This window comes from Phocoena sinus, chromosome 16, assembly GCF_008692025.1.
Source record: "Phocoena sinus isolate mPhoSin1 chromosome 16, mPhoSin1.pri, whole genome shotgun sequence".
NCBI lineage: Eukaryota > Metazoa > Chordata > Mammalia > Artiodactyla > Phocoenidae > Phocoena > Phocoena sinus.
In genome coordinates this window covers 4,901,234-4,921,288 of record NC_045778.1, presented here as the reverse complement: position 1 = coordinate 4,921,288, position 20,055 = coordinate 4,901,234, and the positions used below count along the sequence as shown (strand labels likewise).

The following is a 20,055-nucleotide window of genomic DNA, read 5'->3' as shown; positions in this document are numbered from 1 at the left end:
CGTTTTGAGTTGACTCGTGTGTATGAGATGAGGTAAAGATTGAGATTCACTAGCACAGTTGTTGAAAAGTCTAACCTTTCCCCACTGAATTACCTTGGAAACATTGTAAAAGATTGGTTACTGGCTACTGGTTTATGGTCCAGCAGGTAAGGAGTTTGGGAGTTATTACACCATCCTAAGAATAAGTGAAAAGCTGAACAAACTGAAAAAAACAGAAAGGTCTTCTTAGATCCATCAGAGGAGAGAGGCAGCAGGGCAAATTCCTGCTTCCAAAACTGGAGAGACAGACAGGTGAATACAGAGGAACAGGAACCCAGGAGCAGAAACCTCTATGGGAACCAGTACCAGGGGTAGGAAAACCTGAACAGTGATTGACAAATTGCTGGAGGCTCAGTGTAGACAAGTCTGAGGGTTAATAACTCCAGGTGAATCCAGTCATCAGGGAGCCCCACACTTTTGTGAGTTTCACCCCCACTAGCTCAGCCAGGTTGTCAACAGTGAATATTGGAGGAAAACCCCTTCCTGCCTTCCGCAGGTAGAGGGGAGAGTAACCATTTTGAAATATACCAGAGCATTCTTTTCTTCTTAACTAAGCCTGCCTCAAGATTTTACTGGAGCCTAAACTATTGGGATTTTTTTCAGAACCTAACTTACCTGGAGGAGGGGAAATACCAAAGTCCAGTTTGGCTACAGCCTTCCATGTGAGGGAAGGGAAATACCCAACTCCAGCCTAGTCCTTTCAAGCCATTCTGTTCCACCTAAGGTGAGGGTGGGACTCAGAAGCACTTGTGAAGTTCACAGTCCAGAGACACAGGGTCACCAAAAGACAGAGAACTAATCCCAGGACTGTAGAATACCTCTCCCCTCACACGTTAATACCGCATGACTAAAGGTCTGTTTACCATAGTTCCTTTTACCTGTTACGTCATGTCTGGCTACCAAGGAAAAAATTACAAGGCATACTAAAAAGCAAAAAACACAGTTTGAAGAGAAATAACAAGCATCAGAACCAGACCTAGATATGGCAGGATGTTGGAATTATCAGACTGGGAATTCAAAACAGCTATGATTAGCATGCTAAGGGCTCTAATGGATAAAGTGTTCAGCAGGCAAGAGCAGATGTGCAATGCAAGTAGAGAGGTCGAAATTCCAAGAAAGAATCGAGAAGAAATGCTGGCAATCAAAAACACTCTAACAGAAATGAAGAGTGCCCTCGAAGGGCTTATAAGTAGGCTGTACATGGCTGAGGAAAGAATTTCTGAGCTTAAGGATAGGTCGATAGAAACTTCCAAAATGGAAAATCAGAGAGAAAAACGACTGAAAACCCCCCCGGAATATCCAAGAACTGTGGGACAACTATAAAATGTATAACGTGTAATGGGAATACCAGAGGAGAAGAAAGAATGGTATAGAATATGACTGAGAATTTCCCCAAATTAGTATCAGACACCAAATCACATATCCAGGAATCTCAGAGAACACCAAGCATGATAAATGCCAAAAAACTACACCCATGCATATTATGTTCCAGTTGCTAAAAATCAAAGATAAAGAAAAAAATCTTGAAAGATACCAGAGAATAAGAACACCTTGCCTATAGAGGAGGAAGGTAAGAATTGCATCTGACTTCTCCTCAGGAGCTGCTATAGACTGAACTGTGTCTCCCCAAAATTCCTGTTGAAAACCCTAACCTCCAATGTGATGATATTTGGAGATGGGGCCTTTGGGAAATAGGTTTAGATGAGGTCATGAGGGTGGGGTCCTCATGATGGGATTAGTGCCCTTATAAGAAGAGAAGAGACACCAGAAGTCTCTCTGCCATGTGAAGACACAGAGGAAATGCAGCCGTCTGCAAGCCAGGGAACCTTCACTAGCACCTGGCCATGCTGGCAACATAATCTCTGACTTGCAGCCTTCAGAACTGTGCAAAATAAATGTCTGTTGTTTAAGCTGCCCGGTCTATTTATTGTACTTTTTTATGGCAACCTGAACTGAGTAAGACAGAAACAATGCAAGCAAGACAAGAGTGGAATAAAATAAATTGTTGAAAGTAACACACACACACACACACACACACACACACACACACACATCTAGAATTCTGTACCTTGCAAAATTATCTTTCAAAAGTGAAAGATAAATGTAGACTTTCTTGGACAAATAAAAATTGAGGAATTTTCTTGTGACTAGACCTGCCTGGGGAGAAAATATTTGCAAAAGACATATCTGATAAAGTACTGTTATCCAAAAAATATACAAAAAACTTTAAAAACTCAACAATAAGAAGAACTTAATTAAAAGTGGACAAAAACCTGAATAGGCACCTCACCAATGAAGATGTGCAGATGGCAAATAGGCATATGAAAATATGCTCAACATCATATGCCATTAGGGAACTGCAAGTTAAAATGACAATAAGATACTAATACACACCTATTAGAATGGCCAAAGTTCAGAACCCTGACAACAACAAATGCTGACAGGCATGTGGAGCAACAGGAGCTCTCACTTATTGCTGGTGGGGATGCAAAATGATACAGCCATTTTGGAAAACAGTTTGGCAGTTTCTTACAAAGTAAACATACTCTTACCATACAATCCAGCAGTTGTGCTCCTTGACCCTCTTTGAAAACTTAGGTTCACACAAAAACCTGCACACAAATGTTTATAGCGGCTTTATTTAATAATTGCCAAAAACTTGAGAACAATCAAGATGTCCTATAGCAGGTGAACAGATAAATAAAACTGTGGGGCATTCAGACAGTGGAATACTATTCAACATGCCCCACTCAGACACACATCCCCCAATAAGGTATCACGCCATGAAAAGACTTGGAGGAATCTCAAATGCATATTTCTAAGTTAAAGAAGCTAATATAAAAAGGCTACATATTGTAAGATTCCAGCTATATGACATTCTAGAAAAGACAAAACTTTCTGCATCTACTGAGAAGATCATACCGATCTTTTTTTAGTCTGTTGACAGGGTGAATTACATTGGTTCACTTTTAAGTGTTGAATCAATGTTGCATTTGAAAGATGAACCCCAGTTGGTCATGATGTATTATCTTTTTTATAGATTGCTCAATTTTATTTACTAATATTTTGTTGAGGAATACTGTGTCTATGATGGTGAGGTTTCTAGTTCTCTGGTTTCCTTTTCTAGTAATGCTTTGTCTTATTTTGTTATAAGGTAATGGGCTCATAAAATGTGTTGGAAGGCATTTCCTTCTAAATTCTAAAAGAGTTTGTATAGAATCGGTATTGTATATTTTATAAGTGTTTGATAGAATTCATAAGTGAAGCCATCTGGGCCTGGAATTTTCTTCAGGGGAAGGTTTTAAACTATGAATTCAATAAATATCAAGTTATTCAGATTATCTAATATTGAAATAGTTATTTCCTTCATGGAATTTGTCTATTTTCTCTACATTTTCTAATTATTGGCATATATATTATACTTTCAAGGTCCATAGTGTTTGTAGTGATGTCTCCTCTTTTATTGCTAACATTGGTAATTTGTACCCTCTCTTTTTTTTCGTGATCAGTTTGGCTAGGGGCTTATTAATCTTTTTGAACTTTTTATATAATAAGATTTGAGTTTATTGTTTTTATTTTTTATTTCCATTGATTTCTGCTCTTTATTATTTCCTTCTTCTTGCTCACTTTCGTTATAATTAGTTCTTTTTGTCCTGATATTTTTAAGAAGGAACATACATTATTTTGCACTCTCATTAAACAATCAATTATCTTATAAAGGCATTAAAAATATAAGGAGAGACGTATCTGTTTTATTTACCTCGCCATTAATGTACATTGCTTTGTGTAGATCCATCTTTCCATTTGGTATCATACTCCTGTCTGAAGAACTTCCTTTGACAGAACTTGTCGTGCAGGTCTACTGGTAGTGAAGTCTTGCAGCTTTTGCCTGAAAAATTCCTCGTTTTTGCCTTCATTTTTGAAGGTATGTTCACTGGTGTAGAATTCTGGGTTGACAGCTTTGTTTTTTCCCTTTCAATACTGTAGATATGTTGGCACATTTTCCTGGATTGTATAATTTCTGATCAAGATCTGCTGTTATTCTAATATTTGTTCCTCTGTCAGTAATATACTTTTTTCTTTGGCTACCTTCCAGATTTTCTCTTCATCTTTTGTTTTCAGCAATCTGAAAGTGATGTGACTAAGTGTATGGTGTTTATTTTTATTTTACTTAAGGTCCTCTGAGCTGTCTTTGAACTTTTTCCAGTTGATATTTCCAAATCCTCAGCCATTATCTCTTCAAATATGTGTTCTGCCTTGTCCTGTTTTTCTTTTCTACTTGGGCGTTCAATTATATGCATATGTTAGACTGTTTTAATAGTGTTCCATGTCTTTCAGATACTATGTTCTTTTTTTTTTTGCGGTACGCGGGCCTCTTACCGCTGTGGCCTCTCCCGTTGTGGAGCACAGGCTCCGGACACACAGGCTCAGTGGCCATGGCTCACGGGCCCAGCCGCTCCGCGGCACGTGGGATCTTCCCGGACCGGGGCACGAACCCGTGTCCCCTGCATCGGCAGGCAGACTCTCAACCACTGTGCCACCAGGGAAGCCCTCTTCCTCTTATTTTTTGATTAATGATGTTATTGATTTTGTTTACATGGTCTGTTTTAAATTTTTTTATAATCTTTTTTTGTATGTTTGCCGTTCACGTCTCTCATTCCTGTTTTCATGGTCTGCTTCTCTTTATATTGTTCCTTCGTGTTCTCGTATGGTATCTAGAGTTTCTTATTTCAACAAGAAGAAGAACAGAAACAACAACAAATATTAGTTGGGAAATTATGATGTACCAGGAACCTTCCATTTCATAACAACCTACTGAAACTGAATAGTGGGTCACAGCTGCCCCCAAACACACAGGTCTCATCATACCCTATCATCTCTTCTACCCGACCCATGATTACCTGTGTTTATATCACCTGTCTGCTCAGGTGGACATTTGATTTGTGACCCCTGTCTGGGAGTCAAGCAGAAATTGAGCTGACTTCTGTCTGAAAATTTTAAGGCTCCCTGACCAAATCTTTCTAGAGGTACCTCAGGTTTAAAATACAGGAAGAGAAGAAAGTGAAACAAAGAATGTTTCAGTAACATACCACCAGTTCAGATATATCTTTCCCCTGGAAAAATATGTTATTCATGGACTTTTAGGTCGTTCTATCAGGAATCTTCATCCCAGGGGTACAAATGAGATACCTGGGACAGTGCTTGTCTTTACTTCGTCCTCTTTGCTCCTACATCCCGACCCTTGAACTGACCGGATAAAACCTGTTGCCTCCAATACAGCCGAGGGGTCCAAACGCTGCCATCCACAGATGTCTGAGTCCAGGCATGATGTTGTCTGCCAACCCCCTGGCCTGCCTTAACTCCATCCCTTCCACCTCTGATTTAGTTGATGTCAGCAGGGATTTAGTGAGATCCTGTCCTGCTTACTTCCTCAATACACTTCTCTCTCTCTCTGAAATAGAGAGTGGGAATTTCATTCTTGTATCTGATGTCAAAATCTTCTTTCAGACTAGTCTCATCTGTAAGATAAGATCCAGCGTAAATTCCTCAAAGCCTATGGCTTATGCACAAGTACTTTCTCTAGTTCCCAGTATAGATTGATGCTTTTTTCTTTTTGAATATTTATTGGACATTTAATGGGAGGAGGAAAGCTAGTTCCCTGTGTTCTTTTTCTTTTTAAATTTTTATTGGAGTATAGTTGATTTACAATGTTGTGTTAGTTTCTGCTGTACAGCAAAGTGAATCAGTTATACATGTACATATATCTACTCTTTTTAAGATGCTTTTCCCATATAGATCATTACAGAGTACTTAGAAGAATTCCCTGTGCTCTACAGTAGGTCCTTATTTGTTATCTGTTTTATATATAGTAAGTGTTCCCTGTGTTCTTCATGCCATTTTGACCAGGACCCAATACTTTATCCTTCTTTGCAACCTTGAGCAGCAAATGGTATCTGATGGAAATATTCTTTTCTTTGGTTGATAGAAATGGGAACATGCAAGCTGTCTGTAACTGAAGCAGGAGCTGAACAGTTCATATTCACTGCAACATGTATTTCTTTGTTTAGAAAGGACTTTGCCAGGGACTTCCCTGGTGGCACAGTGGTTAAGAATCCACCTGCCAATGCAGGGGACATAGGTTCGAGCCCTGCTCCGGGAAGATCCCACATGCTGCGGAGCAACTAAGCCCGTGCGCCACAACTACTGAGCCCGCGTGCCGCAACTGCTGAAGCCTGCGCACCTAGAGCCCGTGCTCCACAACAAGAGAAGCCACCGCAATGAGAAGCCCGTGCACCGCAATGAAGAGTAGCCCCTGCTCGCTGCAACTAGAGAAAGCCCGTGCGCAGCAATGAACACCCAACGCAGCCAAAATAAATGAATAAATTAATTTAAAAAAGAAATGACTTTGCCAGGTACTATAGTGATATGAGAGGAGAAACAGTCAGTTCTTTCTCAGGAGTTTAACATTCATCAAAGCTGATGACATGCTGTGGATGATCAGAAAAGAGAAAACCCATCAGAGGAGGTGGTGGTTTAGCGCAGCCTTCAAACGTTTTGCAGTTGGGCCGAGAACCTTGCCATAGGCTATGCAGTCAAGCATGTGAAACAGTTTCATCAGAGTTAGGAATGAATGATCATGGCAGATGGAGGAGATGGTAAGGATATTAACCTACTGATGGTGAAGGATAGGGATGACTGGATATGTCAGCAGGATATATCAAAGTTACGGACAATCTTGCATGCAAGGCTAAAAGTGTATGTTTTTTGGTCCATTGGGTATGATGTGCATCACAAGAATACTGGTTGCCTGAAAGGAACTATAGCAAAAAGAGGTCATCAGCTCTAAGGTTGTTGAATGCCATAGAGCAGCTGATGGCCTCCGCTGTGATGGAAACAAGGTGTTAAAAAGTTCCCAGTTGACGTCTCAAGTCACTCCATGAGTGGTCAGACCAAAAACGTTACTTCCGGATTCTCCGTCTGCTGTCTCACCGCTAAATCATAACTGTTTACTCTAAATCTTTGATTTATGATGAACCTTTGTCTCATGCTTCATGCTTTTGAGCAGGTAAGCCTCATTTGATAGTAAAAAATAATTCATTGGTAATAGAATGATGGTTGAATCTATAGAAGACAGAATATTCTTCCGTACTCAGATGCTTTCCACAAAAGAACAACTCATGGGACTTCTTAGATTAATTCCTAAAGGAGAAGGTGTATGCCCTGAAAAACCCATTTCGTATGACAAGTGGTTTTTTTTTTTTTTGCCATGCTGTGCGACTTGCGGGATCTTAGTTCCCCCACCAGGGATCGAACCCGGGGCACCCCCCGCAGTGAAAGCACCAAGTCCTAGCCACTGGACCGCCAGGGAATTCCGTTGACAAGTGTTGAAGGCTCATTATCAAAAGTAATGTACACTCCTGGGATTGTTAAATGACTTTTTCTTGCAGAATTCTTAGAGGGTTTTGGAAGCTGTTGAAGAATCTGGTATTCAAGAAGAAGTTTTTTGGGTTTTTACCTAGCTGTGGAACAGATACTGTAATTCCCTCACCTCCCCAAGTCCGACTCCCTCCTCATAGCAGACGTTGCTAATTGATCACAGCATTTTTTCTCACTGAGGTCAGCAGGGCTCCGCGGTGCCCAGGCAGTAGTACAGGCAGCCAGTACCAACTGATCAGAGCTGGTCCAAGAGATAAGATCTATTTACTGTCCTGGGCTGAGACTTCTACTTCTGTTTTTCTTTCTGTTTATGGCCTGCCATCGGCGTAAGTCACTGTTGGATCAAAGTTAATAGATTCCACTTTGAAAGCACGCTGCCGACTCTGTGATGGGACTGAACACTTCAGAGGCTCTGGGGTTTACTTATGTGTTGAAACAGGCTTTTTACCAGGTGAAACGGGGGTACTTTGAAAGATACTTTTAATCTCAAAGAGGTAATGACTTCCTTGGCTCAGCACAGAACAAGCATCACTTGTGGTAAAATAGTTGGATCTGTTGTTAGAGAATCTTAATGTTCTATCTATATTTTGAAACACCCTTTAGTTAAAAATAGAGCAGTGTGCATTTCTCCCTTCTCATTTGTAAGTCCTGAGTTTTCTAAAGGTCTCAGATAGACTCTCCACTTTAAAAAACAGCGTCTATTAAATGCTGTGCATTGCATGAATGTGTTTAACAAATTGGCAAGGGCATCCTTAGGAAAAAAGAGAAGCTCACCCACCTTCAACTTAACATATTTATCCAGAGCTGTGATTCCACTTCTTGTTTAATGACGCTTTTGTTTATGACTTTTATGCTTACACTTTTCGCTCCTAGAATTGACTTTTTTTCCCCTTTTATCTCTGCTGTGCCGTGATGGATTGATGGGCCCTTGTGAACAATTGCAGCGTGTCAGCTGCCTTCCCAGAGATGCGTTCCTCTATCTGGGTCTTGATATGTATTTACATCCTTGATTTTTATTATTCTCACTTGATAGAAGCAGATTGAGGGACTGGCGTTTAATTTTGCTCTCTGGAATATTAATTCGGGGAAGAAATTTTATTCCTCTCTTAATTTCATATTCTTTTTGACTCATCCAAGATGGTAGCAAGTCACGTGTAAACGGACTCCCTCATTGACTTAACTACTTAACTACTACATCACTGTCAAGTGATGTACAGAAACAACCGGAATATTTGCTCCCTAGAGAAATGGCTCAGTAGTTAATTAGCTGGGCTTTCTATATGTCTGGATAAACCATGATTTCTATTGCTTATTATCCCTTATAAAGAGATTCTATTTTATTGATGGCAAGGGCATCTGGAGGTTGAGGTAAATTACTATAATTTAATGTTTCCCAAGCATCGTTAACAACTGCTGTGGGAGAGTTTTCCCCATATTCTTCTAGGTACTACAGGGTTGCAGCTAAAACAATGGCATTTCCCATGCATTCAGGTCTTAAAATCTAATATAAATACCAAACAAACTCATAGTTCTAGAATAGTTTTAGTTCTGAAATAGACCTTACATATCCCCTGTCCCAAACCCTTCATTTTATTAGTTAAAATGAGGAAACGGAGGTCCAGAGAGCGATTAAGGGACTTAACATCACACATCGCGGATCCCAGATCTTGTATCTTTTCAAACATCTCACTTCTGTACCATCCTCCCTAGCACATTTGAAGTATAAATATATTTTTCTAGGCAAAAGAACCGTTCGCAGGCATATAGGATACCTTGCAGATCGATGGTACTTTCATTTTCGGAATAATTTCCCAAGTGTTTTCTCATTTGCCCTTTATTATAGCTCCATGTCATACATAAGGAAGACCATAGCATTTCTATATTCCAGTGGTGAATGTGAGCACAGAGTGCTGACGTCATCTGCCTGAGGGCACGTGGCCAATTCACGTTGTTTGATTTTTTCGATTGTAAAATGGATTAGTAACACCTACTGCATATGAATGTTGTCAGAAGTGAATGAAATTAAATTGATAATATACATAAAGTGTCTATAGCTCAGGGCTTTTCATTAAATGGTGTGGTGCGCAAGATTCTGAGATTGCCCCAGGACTCCAGCCCCCTGCGTAATTTCTGCCCCTTGAGCGTGGGCAGGACCCGTGAGTATGATAGGGTGTCCCTCTTGTAATTAGGTTACATCATCTGGCAAAGGTGGAAGGATCTTGAGGTGTCATTAAGGTACCTAGTCAGTTAGCTTTAAGTCAATCAAAAGGGAGATTATCTGGATGGGTCTGACCTAATCAGACAAGCCCTTTAAAAGAAGGACTAGAGGTCAGAGACAGAAGAAACAGCAGACACTGTCCCCGTGGCCTCGAAGAAGTGAGCAGCTGTGCTGCAAATGGCCTATGCAGAGGACCCCACGTCATAAGGATGGCCTCTCAGATCTGGAGCAGATCCCAGCAAAGCCAGCAAGAAAATTCAGTCCTATAGCTGCAAGAGACTGAATTCTGCCAGCCAGAGGTGAGGTTGGAAAGAGGACTCAAGGCTCAGGTAAGACTGCAGCCCTGGGCAACACTGTGAATTCAGCCTGCTGAGACCCCGAGCAGAGGAGGCGGTCACGCCCAGGTGGCTGAGGCAGGACACTGTGAGATCATACTTTGTGTTGTTTAAGCCACTGTTTGTGGGGATTGGTTACACTGCAGTAGAACACAAATACAAGTGGAAATTATTATTAGCATTCTTAGTCGATGGTGATGATGGTGGTGATGCTAATAGTAATACGCCTACAAACGAAATCCAAGTTTTAATTCACTTTTATTACACTAGACTCCGGATTATATTTTATGGCTAGAACCGTGTCACTTCTAGCTGCAAGGGGATGGGAACTACAAGTCTTTCAGCTGCCTGAACAGCTAGTAAGGAAGCGATGACTGGTGGGGAGGAAGGGCAGATGGGAGCTAGATGGGCGGTGAGTACTTTCTGTCACATTCCCTTCCTAGAAAGTTAAACGCGTGTCATTGATCTCCAGACCCAGTTAACACTGGATTGTCGGGATCCTCAAGCTAGAGTTGGATGCCTTTGACAGCGGCAGTGAACACTGATTTGGGGGGAAAACAGGAAGAAGAATGATACCTCAGTTGTTCAAAATGGACTTGCAATTGCTGAGTAAGATCTGGAGTCAGGTTTGGGTAGGAAGCACAGAGTTTGAAAGGGTCCAATCCAAGGAATGTAGTGAAATCAATATTGGTAGGATTCAGTGGCTGTCCAGTCTGGAGCGGGGAAGTTGGGTGGACAAGAGAATTCCAGTACGAGCAGTGGTGGCCCCAGTACAGATGGAGGAATATGCTTGTGCTATAGCCACGCCAGCACAAGTTTACCTTCCTTCCAAAGTCCGTGGGCAATATTGTCCTTTTGGTGTTCATGTCAGTACTTGTTTATCCTGAATATAATCTGTTCTGTGGGAAATAGATACTCCCATGATAACTAGTACAGAAAAGGCCTCTGTTTCCTCGTGTTTAAAATGAGCGATCCCTGCCTTTAAGGTTTGCTATAATCTGAACGTGACAGTGCATGTAAAGTGGCCAGTGAAGCCGTCGCTCGATACGTCGGTGCTATTACTGTTGTTGCTCTTTGTGTGTACTTTTCTTTACCCCCAGTTTCATCATGAACTCGTGCAGGTCATGACTGTGGTTTACATATGCTTCTTTTCATATTCTGCTAAAAGTCTGGTGTTATATAATAGATGCTCTGTATAGTTTGGATTGAGTAAATGCAGATAACTGAGAAGAAGGCTATGAGAAGGAAAGTAAATGTCAGTATTTTCCAGAAAGTTCGTGTGTGTGTGTGTGTGTGGTGTGCACGCTTATTTATATTTATCTGTGTTGGGTGACGCCTATTACATAGGTTTGGATGGTACCTGTCAGTCTTTCTTGCTACTGAATGAGCTGATTTTCCCGATACCTTTTCTAAAAAGTAAAACAGTCTTTTTTTAATCTAGCATTTTAGTTATTTTATTTTATTTCACTGGCTGCACCGTACGGTACGAGGGGTCTTAGTTCCCCGACCAGGGACCGAACCCGTGCCCCCTGTAGTGGAAGCGTGGTGTCCTAACCGCTGGACCACCAGGGAATTCCGAGTAAAATAGTCTTGAATCACAAGCATATGCTGCTTTTTCACCAAAATGAAAGAAGAGTATGAGGTGAGGAAAACCTACTTTTAGTAGACAGTGAAGTCTTATTCATCATATCTGTTACCCTGATCATTCGTTTATTTACTGTGAATTAGGCTCAGTGATAGGCCATGGGGCTGCCCCTCTGGGTGTCTAGGGTCTACCAGGAATGTCAACTGGGTCTGCTACGGGCTGAGCACTGGATGCTGGGGAGCCCCGAGGGTGCCCAGTGCATGTTTGCAAGTGCCGGCCGGCCGCATGGTGACCCACGGCCATGAACTATGAACAGAGTGCAGAGTACAAGACTGGGAGACACATCTGATCTTGCTGAGCTCTGGAGCTTCAAGGGCACAGATCTCCTTTCACTTAAGTGTAAGATTCATGTCAAAATAGTCCTAGAAGTAGGACTTATATCAGAGAGAAAGTGATATGATCTAGATCTTATTTTAGGATGTATGGAAACCTGGATTCAGAAATGCCTGGATATTTAATGGGCTCAGAAAAATCCATTGCTCTTCCCTTAAAAGAAAGTGCGTGAATCTGATATGAAGGACATAGCAAAGTGAGAACTTGGTCCATTTGCGTTCCCTTTATAACCAAACCCTCAGTTGGTTTGCCCTGTAAATTCCATCATAGAGATGTCTAAACTTTTGAAGGAAAAAAATGCTGAAACTAGGATTCTCTTCAGAAAGTGCTTTTATACAAAGCTGAACTTCCCTGTGTATTTTCATCAAAAGAATTCCCAAATGCATATGAAATCTACCACAGAATTGTAGAACTATTAGACAGTTTTATTTCTACCTCATAAAAATATTTCAAAACCTGGGGGAGTTTTATGAGGCCAGCACTCATCTATCCATATCACTCCCAACTCAGGGACCCATGAGACGCCTCTCAAAGCAATTAGGGATGTTAATTTTAAGCAAACTGTCACATGGTATACACTTCATTATCAGTGGGTGATAGATTGTTTAAAACCTTATCTCTCTCCAAAAATAAAATATGTATTTGTGTGCATATGTGTCTGAGTAAATAAATTATATGTATATAATAAAATTCAAGACTAATGTCAATACATGGATGTTTAAAATATGAAAGTTCTTTTAAAAAATCCACTAGAAATGTCAGTCAGTACTTCTCTTCCTTTCTGCTTCTGTCTGCAGAAATGAGACTGACCACTGAACTAAACCTTTCAGATAGACACCCAGTGCATTTGATCATTTTGTTTCAAAATCTCTCTTCAGTTCAGTGGGTCTCTTCTTCCTCAAGTGGAAAATAAAATAAAAACATCCTCAAATGCATTTTTTTACTGTACTTCTGACTCAACAAGCTCAACTCCTGCGAGAAGTTTGGTTCCTAGGTGCTCCTGCAGCTATGGAAAGTCCCATCAACTTCCCTGTTGGTCTTTTTTTTTTTTTTTAAATATTTAATTTTATTTATTTTTGGCTGTGTTGGGTCCTCGCTGTGCGCGGGCTTTCTCTAGTTGTGGCAAGCGGGGGCTACTCTTCGTTGCAGTGCACAGGCTTCTCACTGCAGTGCCTTCTCATTGCAGAGTGCGGGTTCTAGGCTCACGGGCTTCAGTAGTTGCAGCTCGCGGGCTCAGTAGTTGCGGCACATGGGCTCAGTAGTTGTGGCACATGGGCTCAGTAGTTGTGGCTCATGGGCTAAGCAGTTGCAGCATACGGGCTCAGTAGTTATGGTATGCGGACTCAGTAGTTGTGGCTTGCGGGATCAGTGATTGTGGCATGTGGGCTCAGTGGTTGTGGCTTGTGGTCTCTAGAGTGCAGGCTCAGTAGTTGTGGCACACGGGCTCAGTAGTTGCGGCTCGTGGGCTAAGTAGTTGTGGCACGTGGGCTCAGTAGTTATGGCATGTGGACTCAGTAGTTGTGGCTCGTGGGTTCAGTGGTTATGACATGCGGGCTCAGTAGTTGTGGCTCGTGGGCTCAGTGGTTGTGGCTTGCGGACTCAGTAGTTGTGGCTCCCGGGCTCTAGAGCACAAGCTCAGTAGTTGTGGCACACGGGCTTAGTTGCTTTGTGGCATATGAGATCTTCCCGGACCAGGGCTTGAACCCATGTCCCCTGCGTTGGCAGGCGGACTCTTATCCACTGCGCCACCAGGGAAGGCTCTCCCTGTTGGTCTTTTACAGGATTGCCTCCTGTGCAGGGCACACCTGCTCGAGGAGCCTGGGCAGGGAGACAGGCTTAGGCCCTGGAAGGGGTTGCAGGTGGGGTGACTTAGGACTGAACAGCCTGGAGAGGGATTGGGAGATTAAGGAGAAAGGAATGGAAAAAAGGAGCAAAGCCATTTTATCTTGTTGTGTTTCCCCCACTACCCTAAATCTTAATTCTGTAAAATGATTCTGAAGAGTTCCTTCTTGTTCTCAGTTTTAGTTGTGTGTGTGTTAAATTGCAGAGATGTTAAAACAGTAATATGTTCCTACACAATGAAAGTATAAGGAGAAAAGCTTTCATCAAGTTTCTCTTCCTTCCTTCTTTCTCAGGTGAGCTTGTCTCTTACCTCTCCATGGAAAATATCTGTGTTTTGAAATAATTTGGGAAAAGGAAATGCTAATGTTTTCCTAATTGTACTTTATTGAATCATCAGTGTCAGGAAGTTCTTCCTTAAATTACATCCAGATTCCCTTGCTGAGGTTGAAGCTTATTTCCTTTAGTTTTATCTTCAGAGTCGATGGCGCCCAGCCACCTCTCTTCCCAGTGCAGAAAATTACGGGTTGATAAACCATAAAGGTCATTTCCTTTCAGTGTTTCTTCATGCTTAGCTAGTTCCCATTCTTTTATCTATATATCTATATGCTTAACAGTGGTACCTTTAGAATTGCACCCAGCCGTACCCATCCTGAAGCATATCCAGGCCATGCTTGAATGCAGGGTCACGCAGCATCGAAGCATTTTACCCTTGCATGACTTGGAATATGGTCTTCCCAGGTTCATTCCCAGTCACTTTTACAATCCAGCTCCTTACTCAGTCCTTCATGGAGCTTCCTCTGAGCTCCTCTCAGATGACTTCTTCCTCTGGGCTATCACCCTACCACGTGTTACAACAAACCCCAAAACAGGCAGTTAACTGAAAAGATGTCCAGCACTATTGAATGGGGGATGATATATGAATGAAACAGCCTGGAAAGCTGGAAACTTCTAATTTATAGTGATCCCAAGCCTTTTTATTTTTATTTATTATTTATTTATTTTGGCTGTGTTGGGTCTTCGTGGCTGCATGAGGGCTTTCACTAGTTGCGGCGAGCAGGGGCTACTCTTCATTGTGGTGCACGGGCTTCTCATTGCAGTGGCTTCTCTTGTTGCGGAGCATGGGCTCTAGGTGCACGAGCTTCAGTAGTTGCAGCACACAGGTTTAGTAGTTGGGGTGCATGGGTTCAGTAGTTGTGGCTCACAGGCTCTAGAGTTCAGGCTCAGTAGTTGCAATGCACAGGCTTAGTTGCTCTGCAGCGTGTGGCATCTTCCTGGACTAGGGATTGAACCCGTGTCCCCTGCATTGGCAGGCAGATTCTTAACCACTGCGCCAAGCCTTTTAAATGGAAAGTCATGAGATGTCCACATACTGTGCACAGTGAGCTGTACAAGTATTTAAGGTGGTGTAAGATACAGTGCACTGAACTAAGGCTTGGTCGGTCTTGCCATCTTTGGTAAGTCTTTTCCATTCTCCCTGTCTTCTTACTTGACCAATAATTTGGTCAAGGGGTGAGGTTGGCTCAGTTATGAGATCTCTTCCAAATCTAAAATAATCTTTCCTGAAGAGAGCATGGTTTTGCAAACTTTGGCATTCTAAACACGAAAAAATAACTCATGTGTCTATCCAAATAGTCCTTCCTATCCTTGCTTCCCTGGGAAATTTGCCTCCTATTTTATACATTATGTAACTGTATCTGTTGAAAAAATGAACAACGTTAAGAACTTGGAGCTTGAGGGGATTTCCAGTAGTAAAGCCTAAGAAGATCCTGGTGGTCTGCCTTTTTACAATCTGCCCAAGCTCAGGTGAGCCCCGGTTCTTTCTAAGAAAGAGTTGTGTGAAGATCTGAGGTTGAGGGAGAAAACACACAAAGCCACACCTGGAATATGGATTCCTTGCGATCCTTCACCCCACGCTTCTTCTTGGAAGAAGAAGTACGCCATTCTGGCGTCACCTCACGTTTACATTGTTGAAGAAAATATTCATCCCTTCTGTCCTGTCCCTGCGGCCACAGTGCTGTTCATTCATGTCTAACAATTTATCTTGAAGCTATTGGTTATGCTCAAAGAAATCACATGTATGGAAGGATGAATGTAGACTTTTACTAATACAGGACAGACACCAGAAGGAATGCAACAGATTAAAATAACAAATGAGAACTACCCCTAATAAGGTCTGTCGGTTCAGCTTGTGCACCTTGACATAATAATATCATATCTTGGCAAGGTCAGATTTGCATTTTGTAGAATACTTCCTGTTTTCTTATTTTCTGTCTGTAGAACACAAACAGGATATAAGGAATCTACAGAAATCGTTGTTTTTCTCTTGGACTCCCAGAGAAGGACCATACTAAAGGTCAATTCTAATTCTTTTCAGGAAATGTGATTTTGTTGCAGTCCTCAGTCCTCTTTTGTATCTGCTCTGGTCTGAATGTTTGTGTTCCCCTAAATTCATATGTTGAAATCCTAACTCCAAAGGTGATGGTATTAAGAGGTGGGACCTTTGGAAGCTGATTGGGTCATGAGGATGTCACCCTTGTGATTGGTATTAGTGCCCTTCTGTAACAGGCCAGAAAAACGCCCTCACTCCTTCCATTATATGAAGATATACCAGCTGTGAACCAGAAGGTGGGTTCTCACCAGACACCAAATTTGCTGGCACCTTATCTTGGCCTTCCCAGCCTCTGGAGCTGTGAGCAGTACATTTCTGCTGTTTATGATATCATATGTCTATGATATGTGTTATAGCAGCCTGAGTCAACTGAGACAGTATCTTAGTAAAGCATATAGTCATAGCAAACATTTATTGAGCATTTTAGACTGGCTACTGAGTATTTTACACACAATATTTCATATAATATTTACACCAACCCTAAGCGGTATTATCTAAGATAAGGAAACTGAGGCTTAAAAGCTTGCGTAGTATCTTTGTGCTAATAATCAGCAGAGTTGGGATTGAAGCTGGCAGTCCTAGCCAGAGCCCATGCTTTTAACTACTGCTCTGCACTGGGAAAGACCAACCTTCTGCGTCCTGAAGATACCTAAATAAAATGATCCGTGTGGTTCCCTTCTTAGGTCTGCATCACAGAGTAAGGCAGTAATGGGTGCTCAAATCCAGAGCATCAGTCCCATACATATTTAGTAAGGGCCTTTCAGGGCCTGGACCCTGCACAGGGTGCTCAGAATACACTGGGGTGAAACAGACGAGTCCCTGCTGTCAACGGGCTTGACCAGTGGAAGGATCATGGGTTAATCACACAATCTTTATACAGATCTGTAGTCACAAGCAGAGATAAATGCTGGGAAGTAGAAGGAAGGGGGACAACGTCCCTCTCCTCTGACCCCAATGGGAAAATATCTGTTTCCCATTAGATATTTTTACCTCCTCTTCCCTTTTCTACCAACTGCTATTTTAGTAGGTAAAGAGAGAGGGTCCCTCAGTACTAGGAGGGGTAGCTGCCCTTTCACGTTTGTACTGCAGAGATTTAATTAAGTAGAGAATAAATGAGAGAAGAATTAGGTAAGGGGTATTGGGTGAATCAAAGTAGGTAAACTTAATTATTTAAATATATTTAGTTTGGCTTTAATTTATTCTCTGCAAAGACCATCCATCATGGACGCTCTTTCTTTTCCAATTAATAAAAAACTAACATCGACATACTGCTTTGCAGTGTGCAAGGCCATTTCAAATCTCATCAAGGCATTGCAGCAATATTTCAAGAAGAGTGTCATTGTCACCTTTTTTACAGAAGCAGAAGCTGAGCCAATGAGAAGTTAAGTCCCTTCCACAGAATCATTCATTCCAGGAAGTGATGAGCCTGGAATTCACTTGCGCCGATGCGTATTCCCCTAACTTTTCCTTTGTTCCGTGCAGGGACCATTATTTCCATGGTCATGGTTACTAAATCCTTCTCATAGTGATTTTTTTCTAGTGTTTGCATTTTTTTTATGGGCTGCATGTAAAAGGAAGCCCTCCGTCTTCACGAAATTGTGTATAAAACATGCAGCAGAGGCAAACGTAGAGGAAACAGTGGGAGGAAATAGCATTTAGCAGGTTTTTCTCTTTTGGAAAACTTTTTGGCTGTGTTTTTGTAACAGCCAAGTATGAAATAAAAGGGGAGAAGCTGCAGGTGGGCGTCCGGGGCAGGGAGAGGAGGAACAGGTGTGAGGATGGCTGGGGTCAGCTCCATCCACCCACGGCACCCCAGAGCCCAGCTTGGTCCTTGAGAAGCCCCTGCAGGGGAAGGACCGTGTTCTCCACATTTCTTCTGTGCGGAGCTCCACTTAAACGCCAATCTCTGGACTCACTGGAGCCTCTGCTTCCTGCCTGGTAAGCACCCAGCACCAGGCACCTCACCGTCCATCACCTGTCACACTTTATTACAATTACTTATGTTCTTCCCTCCCCAGACACCTGTGCTGTCCTCTTCAGAGGTGTGCTCCTTGGTGCCTGACACATAGCAAGTGGCCAATAAATGTTTCATGAATGAACTTTCAAGAAACAATAAAATTCCCAAGTTCCAGAATAAATTGTCTGTTATTGGGGGTGCTGTTTGAATGAAAAAATTAGTTTTCAGGTCATGAGATACCTTCCCTCTAATAGTATAATCATTTCTGTGACATTTCACTGCCTGATCCACATTTGATCTAAGCTACTTAATGTCTTCACCCTCTTTTCTTGCTGAAACATTTTTTTCCGCACAGGTTGTAGAAGACGGACTGGTGTAATCATGAAAACTGAAACCTCATACTCTCAAGGATAGGTTGATGTGCTAACATTGGTGCCAAGTACAGGGAAGAGATGCAAACTGCCCCTCTGCAGTGAGTCCAGAGGGGGCAAGTCCTACCCATGCCCATAACAGGAGTGAGATATCTTAAATGCTGAAGTAAACGTGTTTAACGATGGTTCTGATGCAAGGGGAGAGCTTCTATCTGCCTGGGAAATCAGGGAGACAGCACCAGGCAGGTGGGACTTCTTATACTGGGCACTGAAGCATGGGTAGGAGTTCACCAGGCAGAGGGGAGTGGACTGGGGTCAGAGTGGAAGAGCTCTCTGGGCAGATGCATCTTTGTGTGCGAAGGCAGGGGGGCCAGGAAGCAACGCATCTTTATGGTTTTGCTGCTGTGCATCTACTAAATGTGCAGAAGGAGGCTGAAAAGTTGAACTAGGACTGGATCCTAATTGGCTTAGCTAGCTTCCTGTGGAGTAGATTTCTTCGGTAGGCAATGAGGAATCACTGAAAAATACTGAGTGAAGGGCAGTCGTGATTGATTTGCCTTTTATGGGAAGAGGACCACTCTTTTGTAATGTGGAGGGTGAATCGTGGAGTCTGTGGAGTGGGGAGGGATATGGAATTTGCAAGATCTTCCCACTATGAAGCTATTAACAGTAGCCCCGGAAAAAGGCAGTGGATGCCTGACCCAGTACGATGCAATGAAAGGAAGGGACAAATTGGAGATGCATTGAAAGATGCATCAGTAACACATTAGGACCAGCTGACTGTGGGGATGATGGACAGGGAACAGCCCGGGACAGTCTGGCTCAGAGCCCTGGGTACCAATCACCAAGAAGGGGTTGTGTTGAACCGTCTCATACCAAAAGCTTAAAAAAATGGCCCAGCATATAGAAAAGTGCCCTTGCGGCACCCCCTGCCTATGTATTATTTTCCCTTTCTAAAGAAGAGGAAACTAACACAATGCTCAGAGATGTTAAGTAACTTAGCCAAGGCCACACAGCTCATCCCTGGCAGGACCAGGATTCAAATCCAGGTCTGCCCAGCTTGAAGCCCATGCTGTGAGGAGGTGCTCTACCCGCGGGGGAGGGGCTGCCCCACGTGACAGATGCACTGGCTGGTGAGGAGCCTCTGGCAAGCCTGGTGGGCACCGAAGGAGAGAAGAGAGCGCCATGGCTTTCCAGGGTAACGGGGGAGAGGGGGCCTTTGCATTTAATTTTTTAGATTTTATTTATTTATCGATTTATTTTTTTTGCGGTACGTGGGCCTCTCACTGCTGTGGCCTCTCCCGTTGCAGAGCACAGGCTCCGGACGCGCAGGCTCAGCGGCCATGGCTCACGGGCCCAGCCGCTCTGCGGCATGTGGGATCTTTCCGGACCGGGGCACGAACCCGTGTCCCCTGCGTCGGCAGGCGGACTCTCAACCACTGCGCCACCAGGGAAGCCCTGTCTACTACCTTTTGAATAAATAAACATT

General features: G+C 42.6%; 1 protein-coding gene across 1 annotated transcript in view; it reads left to right on the top strand.

Annotated features, from left to right (window-relative positions):
- The window catches only part of PCNX2 (pecanex 2), a 279,402-nt gene that overhangs the window by 87,613 nt on the left and 171,734 nt on the right, over positions 1-20,055 (top strand). The gene's annotated exons all lie outside the window — the stretch shown is intronic.